The sequence below is a fragment of the Pseudonaja textilis genome, chromosome 10 (assembly GCF_049901715.1).
Source record: "Pseudonaja textilis isolate UNSWEBS1 chromosome 10, rPseTex1.2, whole genome shotgun sequence".
In the NCBI taxonomy this organism is placed as follows: domain Eukaryota; kingdom Metazoa; phylum Chordata; class Lepidosauria; order Squamata; family Elapidae; genus Pseudonaja; species Pseudonaja textilis.
The window spans coordinates 11,789,672-11,805,679 of NC_141999.1; the positions used below are offsets into that span (position 1 = coordinate 11,789,672).

At 38.8% G+C, this 16,008-nt stretch overlaps 1 protein-coding gene across 6 annotated transcripts in view; it reads right to left on the bottom strand.

The window, feature by feature from the left end:
• WASF2 (WASP family member 2) overlaps positions 1 to 15,258 on the bottom strand; it is a 36,815-nt gene extending 21,557 nt beyond the window's left edge. For 2 of the 6 annotated variants that reach the window (XR_015744777.1, XM_087939714.1), the window contains exons 1-2: positions 15,143 to 15,258; positions 4,453 to 4,508 (exon numbers count right to left, since the gene is read on the bottom strand). The gene's annotated coding sequence lies outside the window, so the exon portion shown is untranslated. Of the gene's footprint in view, positions 1 to 2,499; positions 2,583 to 4,452; positions 4,509 to 14,830; positions 14,964 to 15,142 lie in introns of those variants that run through there. The other 4 variants (XR_015744776.1, XM_087939711.1, XM_087939713.1 and 1 more) reach the window with 3 other exon arrangements.
• Positions 15,259 to 16,008: the final 750 nt, after the last annotated feature.

A 16,008-nucleotide genomic window follows, 5' to 3' on the forward strand; every position in this document is an offset into this window, starting at 1 on the left:
CCTTTCCCAAACTTTTTTTTTTAAATCAAGGCATCTGTAATACTTAAAGAAAGCATTTATTAATAAATAATATTAATTAAACAAGATAACTTGTAGATTGGAGTTCCCTATATCAAATTAAATATTTTAGAGCCACTAGGGATAAAAATGTCAAAATACAGAATGATACATTTTTTTGAAGTTCACTATCTTTCTACCTTCTATAAAACTAACCATTCAATTTTCAGCAATCCAAGTATTAAAGTGCCTGTATGCTCATGCCATTCATCTTCAAAAGACACTGATATTTCTCTTCTAGAATTTGCACTCTGTTGGAAGAACCCAGCCATGTGTTTATGAGCTGTCCAACTAGCAAAAATAAAATATACTGCCTTTAATTAGCTAATTTTCAAGGAAGGGAACCCACCCTCTCTGAGGTTAGGCAGCAAGCAGCTTTGCTAAAGGAGACAGCTGCCTAGTGACAAATGCTCTGATCTGCTGTGGGATGGAATTGGGGGAGGGGGAGCAGGAAGCCGACAGCTTGGGGAACGTGGCTTCCTGTCACCAACAGCAACAATCCAAGGCTCTTTTTCCTTTTTTTAAGTCAGCTGTTTATGCTTGACTTTGAACCACCTTTTTATAGTCTCTGTGGCAGCTGGCAGCTTATCTCTGAGGTCCAGGAGTCATTCCTGAATGCTTTTCTATCAGGGTGTTAAGGGACCGAAGCTGATTTAGCTTTTGCTAATTACCTCCCAAGCCAAAATCTGAATTTCCAAATTTGACCTACCACTGCAGAGGAGTCCAAGATCTAGAGGGTACAGAACAATGTCTAAGGTTTTATGTGTAACACAAAGTTACAATGGGGAGGGGGGAAAAACCCTCTAAAATTAACAGTTGGAACAAAAGCAGCCAGGAAACCTTAAAATAAATTAATTTACCTATTACCAAGACATCCTATGCTTGGGTATTTCAGAGATCGGTCTACATATTGTGCTTATAATCACATTAGGAACAACTTCTAGTTCTGACTTTGTAATAAGTGGATTTGGTATCTTAGTATATAAAGTGATGTCTCACTCAATTCTCATGTTAATTCTGCAGTGTTGTTGTTTTTTTTTAATTGGGAAACAGGTTAAGTAAGATATATTATTTCAAGCTATTACAATGTTCTTGGCAAGTCTGTCTCTGAACTTAACTCAAAGGTTAGCTTCAAATGGATGGTTTTCCCTACAGTGATTAGCTTCAGATGACACACATCTGGTTTGTTAAATGTCAACTACTGTTATACAGTATGTTGAAAATGGGAATATCATTTTGAAGAAATGCACAAAGGCAATCTTTGTGTGTTTGTAGAATCTGCAAAGCAAACCTACTGTAGGTCACTATTTGAAAAATAGAAAAATGATCTCCAAAATTCTCATTGCAGTAATGTGTTTGCCTATTTATATACTTAAGCCAGCCCAAATGGTGCATTATACTGCCAACAATTTTGAATCAAGGTACCTAAAATCCACTAACTTAAAGGATGCATAAAAAACCTGGGGTATTTGGTTTAACAAAGCAGGAAAGAACAGTTGAAATGTCTATTGAGACGAAGACTAACGTTACGAGGTAGCAGCAATACAAAAGCGGAAATGGAAGTGCAACTGTATGCAGATACCGGTGGAGTAAGAATATCACAAAGCCACCATATAGAAATAACACTGAAGAAAACCACAATCCTTCAGAAATAAAAGAAGAAAGCCCCAACTTTATGAAACATAAGGTGAAAATAAGACTTTTCAGCTGAGGTTTATGAGAAGTGAAATCCAAACACATCTGGAAAATGCCAACTTGGGGGAAGTCTGAGATGAATTATGAAATGGGCATCCTTCTAAAACCATATGATCATGCATTTTAACCTCAAATCCTATCATATCCAAGAGTTCTTACACATTGCTTATTAAACATTTCTGGTACTATAAACTGTAATGTTGGAGAAGAGATTCACCAGTTACATACAGTGCCTATTTGGCTGGAAAAACATGCTATCATTTGTATGCAGATACTACTAACATTTCAGGTTATACAAACAAAACAATAGCTTGCAAATGGTTCAAACACCAAAAAGAGGAGCACCGAAAACATAATACAATAAAAGTGCCCCAGACAATGTATACAGGACTCGTGTGCCCCTTGAACAAATCAGGATTTTTTTCACTGTCACAGATCAGAAAAATGCTTCTAGGAGGATTACTTCAGGTAAACAATTCTTTTCATATGTTGCTTTTTCCCCTGCTTGAAAACTAACAGTGAACACTGAAAGGAAGGAAATGAACAAGAGCCCCACCCTCATGTAAAATAACAGCAAGAAAAGCTATAAAGAAAACATTTCTGATGAAGTTGACTTCCAATCTCATAAACTCCCCCCTCCTTTTTTAAAAAAAGAAAAAAAGAGAAACTATGGTATCTCCTGGACAATATTGGGGGGGTGGGAACCCTCCAAATCAGCATTGCCACAATTCTCCTCTAATGACATACCTTTAATATCGAGTAGCTTTTAGGATATACATCCAAAATATCACTATGACGATTTTGACAGCAATCCACCCAATATGTTAAACGAAAGAATTTGCTTAACCATGTCAGCAATTATACCTCTGGTTAAAAAGCCTAGTTCCCCTTTGGACTTTCTGAATGTTTGCATATCTTTGTTGCTGAACGGTTACCAAAGGTTATGTAGATCCCAGTGGTATATAAAAGGAGTCTACTGAGCCACTAACATCAAAGTTGGGTTTTTGTTTCATTCGTTTCCTAACATCATTCAACATGTAAGATGTCAGTGTGAAAAATAAACTAGCTCCTTAGATTCATTATCTGGGTGAACCATCTTTAAATGCAAAAAAAATTGCAATCAAATATTTCCTGTTTCTAATTTTTTGCACTGCTATGTAGAAATATTGATCCATTTCTCCAAGGCAAACTTCTTCAACTAAGTAATGTGTATTTTTTAGACCAGGGTTGTCAAACTCACGGCCTGCATGCGTCACATGCTGGCCACACCTACACCCGATTTAGCGAAGGAGGGAATTTCCAGTATTTCTGCATAAATATGACCCAAAATGTGATCTGTTCTCTATACATCCCAAAACTAAAAAGAACCCAGTTAAACAAATGAGTCAAAAACATTATACTTGTTCATTTATTTACTGAGGTAAAAGATCCAAAGCTAGCCCATATTTATGCAGAGATACTGAATGTTCAAATTTTAGCCACCATTCGAAACAGTGAATCTATTCTTCTTCATCTCTAAAGGCATTAATGACTATGGAAGTCATCAGAAATTTCTGGGTGGCATAGGACACGCATTTAGAATCTGTGTGATGAAAATTTCATTAAAATGTTAATTTTTTGTGTAGGACAACTCCAAATTAGCTCTTGTTGTTAATGAAGTACTTATACAATTCGTCCTAGATATAGCCCTTTAACTCAACAGAGTGAACTGGGGGAGTGTCACTTAACTAAAAGAATGCTCATAACTCGATTACCTATAAAAGTAATACCACCAAAGGATTTTTAGGTCATTTCTATGAATTATCATCAGTAATTTCATCAATTTTCAGCCAACTTGGAATATTCTAAATATATTTTAGTGCATGTGGCAATCTGGCAATCTTTAACTCTATTTAAATGTCCCTGTTGGGATGGGCAATAGATTCATGTGTCATTAACCAAAGAACATTTGAGGTTATTTACCCAATGGAATAGCGGATAAGACCAAATAAGATGGCCATTTCCCCATATAGGATACTGAGCAAAGGCTAAAGGAGAATTGCATCTGGGGCTGTTTAAACACATAAATCTGATGCAGAGGAGCAAGGAGACGGCTTTGAAGAGGATACATGTCAATCACTGGCGAAACATGGGCTTAGCCTAGAAAACAGGAAGAGATGAGAAAAACTCAAGGCTGCCCTGCCTTGACTCTCTTTGATAGAAGAAGGGGAAATAGTGGCATATTTTCAAGAGTCTATTAGCTATAAATTGATTTCGAGTTCTAGCATTTCTTGTGATGTTTCCTGATCGACTTTGAAGGGTTGACACCTGAGATACAACCAAATTCATCTGGGATTGAAATTGGGGCTCAATGGCTCAGCTGTTAAAGATGCTGAGTTTGTCAGCTGGAAAGCTGACAGTGCCGCACGACAGTTGAGCTCCTATTACTTGCCTCAGCTCCTGCCCACCTAGCAGTTTGAAAGCATGCAAATATTAATGAATAAATAGGTGCCCCTTTGGTAGGAAGGTAACAAACACGTTCTGTGCACCTCCACATATAATCATGCTGGCCACAACTATTGAAATGTCTTCGGACATCACTGTTCCCTCAGCTAAGAAACAGAGATGAACACTTGCCCCCTAAGAGTCAGACTTGACTGGATAGAGGAAACTTATACCTGAGATTCAAAACAGGATCCAGAATTATGCCGAAAAATGTACCCGCAGCTGTTGAGTGCAATTATGCATCTTTTCCGATCTCCCAGGTCAACTAGAAGCTGAGAATAGAAAGGGGTAGGAGGACGAGAGGACAACAATGGTGGGGGCAGAAAGTAGACACCCTTCTTCTAAACTTTCAATCCCTCATGCCTTCAAACAAATACCTGAATTAAAAATATCTGCAGAGCCACATAACAAAACCAAGCACCACAATTTTCCAGCTTCTTAAGGACAGCTTTTCATAATACTCAGTGGTGGATCAGACACACCAGGAAAAAAGAACTAAAGGGTCAAAACTTTAAATTTCTATTAGGCCACCAAATCAGAAATCTTATTTCCTTTTACCAAGGAAAGTCCAGTTGTTATTTCCGGCGTCTTAAGTTGAACTTAAGGTGTCTTAAGTTCTCTCAGCAGTTAGTAATTCTTCTGGAAAATTGCCAGAAAGAACAGTTTCAAGTAATTTTGAAAAGCCAGGAAAAGGGAGGAAATGATATTCAAAACCTTTAAAAGGAAGGTCCAGAAGAAAATTCTGCATCCTGCCAAAAAAGTAACGCTGTAACCTAACCTAAGAGAGGAGCCTCAGCAACAAGTTAATTTATTCAAGACACCATTGTTATATCACATCGTGTCCACCTATAATAAGCACTAACACTTTGCCTTTATCTCAAATGCAGATTTTGGTCATTTACAGGCAGTTATAGCTAGCGGACAAACTATGATTGGAAAAGAGAAGCTATGGTTTTAATTGATTCTTTCCTCCCCCTCAATCCCTGCCCAAATAATTTCTTTCATTCTGTACACACTGTCTTAAAGAGCTTAGAGTTACAGAACAGTAGAAATGCTAACTATATAACAATTAAATTGTCCTTAAGACAGGCAGATATTAAAAACAAAATATACTGTGAACTGTCCAAAAAGTCTTTAATTAAAGCTTTCCTCAACAACTCAGCCTTAAATCCTTATTTCCTGCTCATAAGAATTGACTCATATATAGCCTTATTTACAACTTTCTTATAGAGTACGCTTTTTTTTACAGAACTAAGGATAGACTAATACTGCATAATGCCCAAATGTTTGTATACATGCATGAAATTTATGCAGGTGTTTCTGTAGGTTTAATCCTTGGAAGATATTTCCTATAATCACCCAACATAATTAAACTTACAATAGAAATTTATTAATTAATATATATTCTGCAAAGTGACAATACATGCTTAAGCTTTCAGATTGTCTTAAAGGCTTCTTTTGCAATTGTCTTGATTTTAAAATAATCCTTAGCACACAAGGACTAAGTTTGCATGGGTAAACTAAGCTGAAATAAATTTGAACAATTTATGGTTAGTATGTTGTAGAAACACAGAAACTCCTTGTCATGTTGTATGAAGTAGGACCTTTGCATGAAGCCATAATACATGAAGCCATAATATCAGTTATTTATCCTGGCATGGCATATTACACAGCAATTCTGTTTTGTTAGCGTTAGCATATTATACAAGCTAATCTGTTAAATTGAACTGAAATTGATTAATCTTTTCTATCTACACAGGTGGAAGAGAAGTAGGAATGCTTTAACCCAACACCTGCGCAGATAGCTGTTTACAGCCATAATACTAAATAATGGATTATCATTACACATAAAAATATGCTATTATTCTACCCAGCTGATCTTAGTCAGAAAAAGGGGAAAACTGGAAAGATATTTCAGAACAAGAGAGTTGTTTCCTATTCCACATCTTAAGAAGTTTTGCGCCCAAACCTAGTTATAGCAACCAATAGCTAAGTATATCTTACAGTACAGGTAGTCCTCAACTTACAATAGTTCATTTAGTGACCGTTCCAAGTTATAATATCATGGGAAAAAATGACTTATGACTGTTTTTCACACTTACAACCATTATAGCATCCCCATGGTCATGTCATCAAAATTCAGATGCTTGGCAACCGACTCATATTTATGACAGTTGCAGTGTCCCAGGGTCATGCGATCTTTTGCAACATTTTGACAAAGTCAATGGGGAGGCCAGATTCACTTAACAACGATGTTACTAATTAACAAGTGTGGTGACTCACTTAATAACTGTGGCAAGAAAGGTCATAGAATGGGACAAAACTTACTTAACAAATGTCTCACTTAGCAACATAAATTTTAGGCTGTACAGCTGAGAAAAAAAAGCATATGAGTTGTTAGCTGATCCAATTCCACTCCACCAGAGATAACACTTACTACAGATTAATCCGGCTGGCGGAACAGATCTGAGATTCAGTTGTTCATCAAAGGTGTAAGCAAGGGTACAACCTAAGAATGCAAACCGTGTAGCTGAAACCAGCACTAGATGGCTATACTGAAACAATGATCAAGAACAAGAAGTAATCTCCACTGAATTCAACAAACATTACCTCCAAAGAGTATCAAAGTGGTTTAATTCAGTTTTTAAAAAAGACAACGAGCAGAAAACAGAAATCCCAAAACAAGCCAGATATAAATTATAATTATCTATGCCATAGTTAGAGGCTAATGCAGAGATTGGCTTTAAATCCACTTATGCTCTCCAGAAACACTAGAGCAATTGCAAGGACATTAAGAACATCTTTAAATGCTTGTGGCAAAAGCATACATCTTCAAATGACAAGACTGAAAATTATTTATACATTGAAAACCAGCTACCATGCATTCTTTTGCCAGGCTCAACAACATTTCACAGTTAATGCTATACATTTAAAAGCTGAATTGATGTCAGTATATAAATATAGCTAAACATGGTTGCCTGTCCTCATTTGTGTATGGCTGCCATATTGTTTTCTCTACCTGGGAAATGCAAACGTAAGTTACTTCCCTATACAAAGATTTGCACATATTTCTCTTTAGAGATGTTCTCTCTAGTCACAATGCAACTCGTTAGGAATGATTTATCTGCTGATATTCTTCAGGGCAGATACCTAAAACTGTGCCATTTAAGTAGCTCCTCTTTCCTTATTTCAGTTTTTAAATTATGCACTACACCTTCAATAGCAGTTCTAAATTACTGAAATAAAGCAGCCTTTCTATAATATCTACTGCTCTTTCTAATTCACCTTATACCTTACACCTTATACAATTAATTATAGTCTGATATCAAATTTCTTCACCTTACCATTTGTTGGGAAATACTGGGAAGATAAGTCTTTTCTTAATAATTAAATGTAAATAGCTCACTAAATACAATCCAATTACTTTAAGAAAAATCATTACAATATGTGCATGCATTCTTGCCTGAACAGTTTTAGTATTTTAAATTAATCATTGCTGAATGCTTATTAAGTCAACCTCTGACATTACAAAATCTACAACTGCCAATTTCTTTTTCTTAAGGTATTTTTACAGATAAGCTTTAGATTTCATTATTTTTTTTCTCAGAAGTATCTTAAACATTTGAATTAAGAATTGAATAAAGCTTCCAAACAATAAGAATAATTATTACAAGAACATATACGGTTTTTAAAAAATAGCAGGTTAAGTGGGCTATTAGCAAAACAATCACTGTAAGATGGATACACCAGCCTGCATTCATGGGTTCTTCCTCCAAACTTCCCTTTTAAGCAAGCAGCTGAACAAACCAGGGTTTCTAGCTGATTTAAGAAAAATCATGTCATCCCTTAATAGGACTGCTTTTGCTAGCCGTGTCAATATTTCTGATAAAAACTCTGAACTTGATTATAGTCCCAGTAGTCCTCAACTTATGTCTGGTCACTTAGTGACTATCCAAAGTTATGATGGAGGCTGCCCCTCCCCCAAATCTACTTATGGTTTCGAAGTTCCAACATTGCCTTTGCCCATGGTCACATGACTACATTCAGCAACTAAACCACATTTGCAGCCATTTACAACAGCCTGTGGTCACATGGCTGCAATTTACAATGTTTGGTGAAAAACTGGCATTTACTTCTGATTACCAACAAAAAATGGCTCATAGCGAAAAATGGGTTCCCTTACAACTGCGGTGCTCACTTAACTGCCATGAAAAAGTTTGTAAAATTGATGCAGTCACATGGTGACCCGCTTTACAACCATCACAGCTTATTACTCTAATTTCTAGGCTCAAGTACCTGTACAATTATCTCTCTGAAGCTAGAAAACGGGACAGAATTCTCCAATTCTGCTATCATTCGGAGACACTATGCTCATGACAAAAGATACTTATCTTTCTTTCCACATTCACATTTGGAGTCAGGAGAAAAAGCAAAGGATTATTTTGCTGTCACATCACTGATGCACTCTAGATTGCAATCTAAGCAGAAAGCCACAGCCTTCTCCCCCAAAGATGGAGAGAAGAAGGTTTGGCACAGTTGGAAGCCAGACTATTCTTAGAATCACAACCATAGCTTGAGGCTAGTGAGAGGCTGGCCCTCCTATTACATTCAAGAGGAGGTAATGAGGCACTTGCTCTGATGAGTAGAACTACAGGTTTCCACAGTTGGAGAGTAACCTCTGCCCATCTCAAAGTACAGTTGTTGACAACTCCTCATTGACTTTTCTCATAAATCAGTAGCATTTTACAGAAAGAGATCAATCCTGAATTCCACAATGGCTAATCCTTCAGGAAAAAAAAAAGATTTCAAAAATACTTGATTCTAAAGCAAATCTGAAAGGATAAAGTGGAATGGTTCCACAAAACCAAGAAAATCGACACAGATTTGGAAAATTCTCTACCCCATTATACATAATTATACATAATGTGGTAGTTCAACATCTATAGCAATTTTAACAATGTTTTTTTCTCACGTCTTTTCTAGAACAGAGGTCACCAACCTTTTGGACCTCAGGGACCACCAAACGCATACTTTTAAATCCCGCGGACCACTAATATGAATTTTGACTGATGGTGGCTTGCTGACATTGGTGGGAAAATCAGTCCCATATTCCAGAGCTGCAGTAGTCACAGGACTGGCCCTTTGGTCATCCCAGAGCAGCTGCCCCTCCACCCGAGTGTACCGGCCTGCCATGGACTGGAGGAGCTGCTCCGGGATGACTTTACTCAAGGTAAAGTTTGCACTCAGGCGAAGGGTGGGGGCCACTGGGTGGGCAGACCATGTGGGTGGCGCAAACTTGTGTTCCTGGGTGCACCGGCCTGCCATGGATTGGAGGAACTGCTCTGGGATGACCAAAGGGCCAGTCTTGTGACTACTGCAGCTCTGGAATATGGGACCGGCCTGTGGTGGGGTTGGAAATCTCCACTGTAGGGGGTGGCATGTGTAATGTGCAAATTTGTGGGTGATGCAATGTGCAAAAAGCAGCGCAGCCCTCGCCGGCTAGGACAAAGTAATGGTGCTGTTGCGGCAAGAGGGGGGCAGCAGCACAGGTGGGCCAAAGTGGCGATGGAGATAGCTGGAAGGTGCAGGAGCACCGTGCTACTTGCACGGCATCAGCATTCCGCCTTCACTTGAGGAGCCTGGAGAAAGTTTCCTGCGCCGTTCGTGCTTCAGCGCTTTGACTCCCAGGGACAGGAGTTCAGCCAAGCCATCTGCAAAATCCTCGGAGCGCCCGCAGAAGCAGCGCAGGAAGCTTTGGCTGGGCTCTTGAGAGACAAGTGTGACTCCGGCTGCTTCTCTCAGTGAGCGCTCCTGGAGCCACCCGCTACAGAGTGCGATTTCCAACCCCACCATGGGCCGGTCCCATATTTCAGAGCAGCTTCAAGACTGACCCTTTGGTCATCCCGGAGCAGCTCCTTCAGTCCATGGCAGGCTGGTGCACCCGGGTGGAGGAGCAGCTGCTCTGGGATGATCAAAGGGTCAGTCCTGTGACTACTGCAGCTCTGGAATATGAGACCGACTTTCCCACCAATGTCAGCAAGCCACGCCAGGGAGCATTTGCCTCTTCCACCATTGGTCTTATTTTCCAGTTCCAGCTCACATGGCTCTACTCAAGGTAAGGTTTGCGCTCAGCCAAATGGTGGAGGCCAGCAGGTGGATGGGCCATGTGGGCAGCACAGCCTTGTGTTCCCGCGCAGCCTGGATTAATTGCTTTGGGGGGGTGCTGGGGGGGACATTTCTCTGTAGACCATCAAAATTTTCTCATGGACCACCAGTGGTTCGCAGCCCACCGAGATGGCAACCAGTGTTCTAGGGAACTCAAAGGCAATCTAGGAGCCACTGTAGAAGAATGAAGATAAACAAGCCTAACAAAAAACAGTAACTGATTATGCCATTCATACATACATACATACATACATACATACATACATACATACATACATATATATATATTTTCTTAAGTTTTCACGGGTACTTACATGTATGGTATTCAGCTTTGTTAGGGTATCTTCCCACATCATTATAGTTGTGCTTTTAAAGTTGTAGCAACATTTTGGCAGAATCTCATCTGCCATCATCAGGCTTCTGTACTGTGTTCGAACACAATACAGAACACGAACACAATACAGAAGCCTGATGATGGCAGGTGAGATTCTGCCGAAACGTTGCTACAACTTTAAAAGCACAACTATAATGACGTGGGAAAATACCTGAACAAAACTGATTTATTTATTTATTTATTTATTTTTATATATATTTATTTCCAAAGTAAATCAGAAAATCCCTGAATTCAGAACACAATACCACATATATATTACAATTTTAAAAACTGCATGAAATATATAACACAAATCCAAGTGGAATGTACTTCCATGTGAATGTTTTAAATAGATAAAGAATATACAAGAAAAAAAAACTTAACCATAAATCTAACAATACTTTGTATTTGGTACATAATGTACTAGTAAAACTAGTAATTCAAGCTATATCAGAATTATTCTCATAGCTAATGAACAAAAATTCACCAGTTATTTTTCTTCTCTCTAGATAATCAGTATTAATAAAATTCTAATACTCTTATTTTATATCAGTTGATATTTTTCTATGCCTCTTGAAGCTACCATATAACAAAACTAAGAGCAAAAATTGCTCAAACACAAAAAAGTGGAATGATCCATTTTTTTATCCAACTGATCTTTACACTTTCAAAACAATGATTAACTTTTATTCTTAGTGATCCAACAACCTGTTTTTTTGCATAGGCCCATCAAAAGTACTAAGAAATAATATTAAAAGTGTACATGGCTGTATTTTCTATGAAAAAGCACAAATGTCTTAATCTTAATTCCATCGTAGGTTTTTTTGGATACAATGGAGACTGCATCTATTTCTTCAAATACCTTGAGAATTCCCACTCCAAGTAACTTTCCAAACTACCACCATAACATCTCCCTAACCAGTGCCTCTAGGATAAGTCAGGGTATAAAACTAATCCATGTGCCTAAATATTATGCATTCCTTATCAAAGGATGCTCGTTTCCATGCAAAGCATCAACAGAAGCAATTTCCTGTCATGCCATTCCACTAAGCCTTTATCAACTCCAGAACATCAGAGTTTTTCCTGGGTACATATTGGATGGGTTCTAATATCAATGGAAGAGAATTCCAATACCACTAAAGCCAATGGCTTCATTTTGTCCTCCTGACATTTTAAAGTGCTTTAAGAGGCTGTTCAACTATAAGGCTAAAAGTGTCCTGTTTTTTTATAGCAAGAGTTGGGATGGAGATGAAACCAGAAGGTCTCTGGAAGGCAAACTTCTCCAATTGTCTCCCATAGTGTGGATCAAAATAAATTTTCCAATATGATTCTAGGCCATTTTAAAAATTGGGAGGATTAAGGGTAGGGATACAGAAACAGCTCCCACCCCCACCCAAAATATTAAAGCTAAAATGTGACGCATTGATTTACTATGAAGCATAAATCCAGCCAATGTGATTTGTAAACCACTGTTAATGGCTTTCAGACTATTGTATCTTGTTCAAAAGTACCGTACTCAACAAATTACTGTATTAAGAGAAACAATATATTATGATCTGGGAGACTGACTACTTTTTCCCACTTATGGTCAGCATGGGTGTTTACCTATTTTATAGGGAAACAACCCTCCTTTCTCTTTATTACTTATTATTACACCCATTTCCTTTTCTCAATACAAAATTATGACCGGTATTTTCTACTTTAGATAGAACATTCTTAAATCCCATAGGTTTCTTAGTCAACTCGTACATGATTAGGTCATCATATCTCTTTAGAGACTCCACCTTCTTCTTCATTTCATTTAGTCTTTCTTGCATCAGCATTTTCCTTGTCTATGAATCACAGCAAGAAGTGTGTTCCAAGACCCTATTAAAGCCACAGAATTGCTTTCCTGTTCCTCTATTACTTTGTTCGGTTTCATTACATCACTCCAGTGCCTTTCTTTTTATCAAGATAAATGCCAGAATGCCCTGGTTTTCTTCTGGCCTCAATGTTCCCAGGTCCTTCCCTACCATCTTACCCACAAAACTAAGTAACCTCACGTTTAAAAAAAAAAAAAGCTTTCCCTATTCCTTGTAACAGATTGTGTGCTTAAAAGTATCCCACTATGAAGTATCTTTGCTAAGAGGAATGTTATGAAAAGTACAATGCATACATTCAGACTACATTTTCAAAGAATAGCAATTTAGCTTAGAAACACACTATTGTTTTATACTATTTACCAAAACGATATTAAAACACCCCCAACTTATGACATATATAAAGACATTCCATATACAGTTGACATCACATACCAAACAGAAATGAAAGGATTTACGAATTTACACTGGGAATTTTTTTTACTTAGCATGTGCAAATTATAGTTCTAAATATAATTACAATAGGATTCCTTAGATAATTGTTTATGTTAACAATGTTAATGTTCCATCATTCCCCATGGAGTTTTGAATACAAGAGTTTTCCTCACTTGCAGTATCTATATATCTTCCTTCGGATGAAGGCTAAACCTACAAATAGCACTGGCCCAAATTTCCATGTATTGTAGACCAACAGAACTCTTTTATATCCAATTGTTTTCAAACACTCTACAACCACCATATCCCAAAATGATTCACAGTAAAAATTCAAAGTAATCTGGGATGAATAAATTCTTCCCCTTCAGATACTACATATATTATATATACATAGTTTGACTGGATTGTCCTATGAAGAAGCAAGTGCCTACACTAACTGTTAAATATTGAACTTCCTGGTTTTACACCACTAACTTCACTTCCTTATCAAGAGTGAAAGAATGTGGGAGCATAGACATTGGGAATTGGGCAGAATATAAATTTAATAAAGCAATTTACAGAAAACGTACTGCGGGGTAAATTTATCAATACAGGTAGACCTTGGCTTACGACCACAATTGAGTCCAAAATTTTTGTTGTTAAGTGAGGTGTTAAGTGAATTTTGTCCCATTTTATGACCTTTCTTACCACAGTTAAGTGAATTTCTTAAGTGAACAGTTAAGTGAAGTTGATAAGCTAGCAACCCGGTTAAGTGAATCTGGCTTCCCCACTGGCTTTGTTTGTCAGAAGATTGCAAAAGGTGATCCCATGACCTTGGAACACACAGCAATCCTCATAAATATGAACCAGTTGCCAAGCATCTGAATTTTGATGACCATGGGAATACTGCAAAGGTCATAACTGTGAAAAATGATAAGTCACATTTTTCAGTGCCACTGTAATTTTGAATGGTCACTAAACGAACTGTTGAAAGTCAAGGACTACCTGTACTCCCAATAACCACACAATCTGGTTATCTAAAAGCCATTTAAGAACAACACAATATTTTGCTATTTGAAAAAAGCCACCCCACTGCCTTTAGTAAGATTCTTTCAAACAGTAAAAACTACACACCTGTGATTTACTTGTGGCCCACAAGCTGCATGTTACATGCTAGCCCTGCCCCTGCCCAGTTTAGGGAAGGGAAAAAAGTCCCAATACATCACCTGACGTGAGTTTGACACCTTTGCTTTACACAATACCTGTTTAAATAGCCAACTGATTGCAAACAGAGTAGGACCAGTATAGATATGGACCAAACCAGAAAACCATGTAACACTATTCCTGAATAAATAGGTTAGACCAGAATCCACGAGTAGTTCTCAGATTCCCTATCTAACATGAGCATGGAAAATAGATTATTGTCTTTGTATGGTGCAATGAGAACAGCAGAGTCTTGGATACTAACAGGATAAACTTGCAGGTTTCATAACCCTCACAAAACGACGCGGCATAAACCTTCACCTTTAATCCAACCTGAACACCCTTCTCATTTTAAGTTGCAATTTTAAAAAGGAACAAAAACATCCAAGTAAGACAAGTTTTAAACAGTTTTAAAAGTTCTCTCACCGACCCTCCCTTATGAAAATAACTCGGGGAGGAAGCAGAGGGACGAATAACCAGGGGAAAGCTCTGGACTAGGAAGGGCTCCTGATTTTGGCTCTCGCCTTGACCACGAATTCTCGGGACCACGAAATCCTTACCGCGAGCCCCATTCACTTACTTCAGCCATCACGGTGCACTTGGGAGGATGTCGGTGAGCCAGCAGGAAGCAGAAGCCGCGGACCCGAACTTTGTATTGTCCCACTCCACTTCCAGGCGCCATTCGTAGGACAAGCCACGCCCTTCACCTGTCTGGGGCACCACCCGCATAGGCCACGCCTCTCTACTCCGCGGCCGTCGCCTCCTCTACGTCACCCCCAACGGCGCCACTCCCACTACGATATAGAGCACCTTTCCAGTATAGCTCTCTTTAGAGTGACCCCCTGGCCTTTATCTTCTCCACATCCCCTCCGTGTCACGGAGCGAGGCTTACCCGCCTAACGGCCGTCTTCTCCGATCCGCTTCCACTCCGCTCTTCACCACCGAAACGAACCGTCCCAACCGTCCGCCATTCCACGGCTTTCCCCTCAGCTTCCCCTCACCGATCGTAGTTCCACCTACTCCACCGGTCCGTTTTCTCATTGGCTGTCGGGCGTCTTCCCGCTCTCGCTGGATTGGCCGACTTCCTCTGTCTGTCAAACGTTACCCGACGCGATTTGCGTAGCCAGCCAACTTCCTTTTTTTCTTTCAGCGACCACACCCTACGAAACCTTTTTTAAAAAAAAAAGAAAAAAGAAAAAACGTAAACAATTTGGGCCGTACCATATTTTGAGACTAGCAGGGGGGATTCATGTGGAGAGAAGAGTTTCGGACAAGGGGTGACAGTAGGCTTCGAAAAGAAGGGATCGTCGCATGTCGTCACTAAAAGAGAAAAAGAAGGCATTACTGGCGCTCTGCCTTCTCATCAATTGATTACATTCTCAAAAGTCCCCTGTTTTGGTTTACTCTCCCTTTATTCTGTTTCGCTAGGCCGGTCTGCTCTATGGTCCTAAGGTTGGAGGGGAAAAGGTTGAGTTCCCTGGCGTTTGGGAGGTATTATTGCAGTACCGGAAAGTTTGGGGAGTTCCAGATTGGAAAAAAAACGGAGAAGTGACGAGAGGATTGGGGCGGGGGTGGGGGTGGGGGTTAGGCTTTTTCACACGTTACGCAGCAGCATTGTCATTGGGGGCTGTTATTTTATATATGTGTGTGTGTATAAAATCATTGTTAATCATTTGTTTGACTATTACTATTTTCCCATCATTTTATGCGAGATATTCATTTTAATTTAATTTATATTCTAACATTCATTTAAATCGT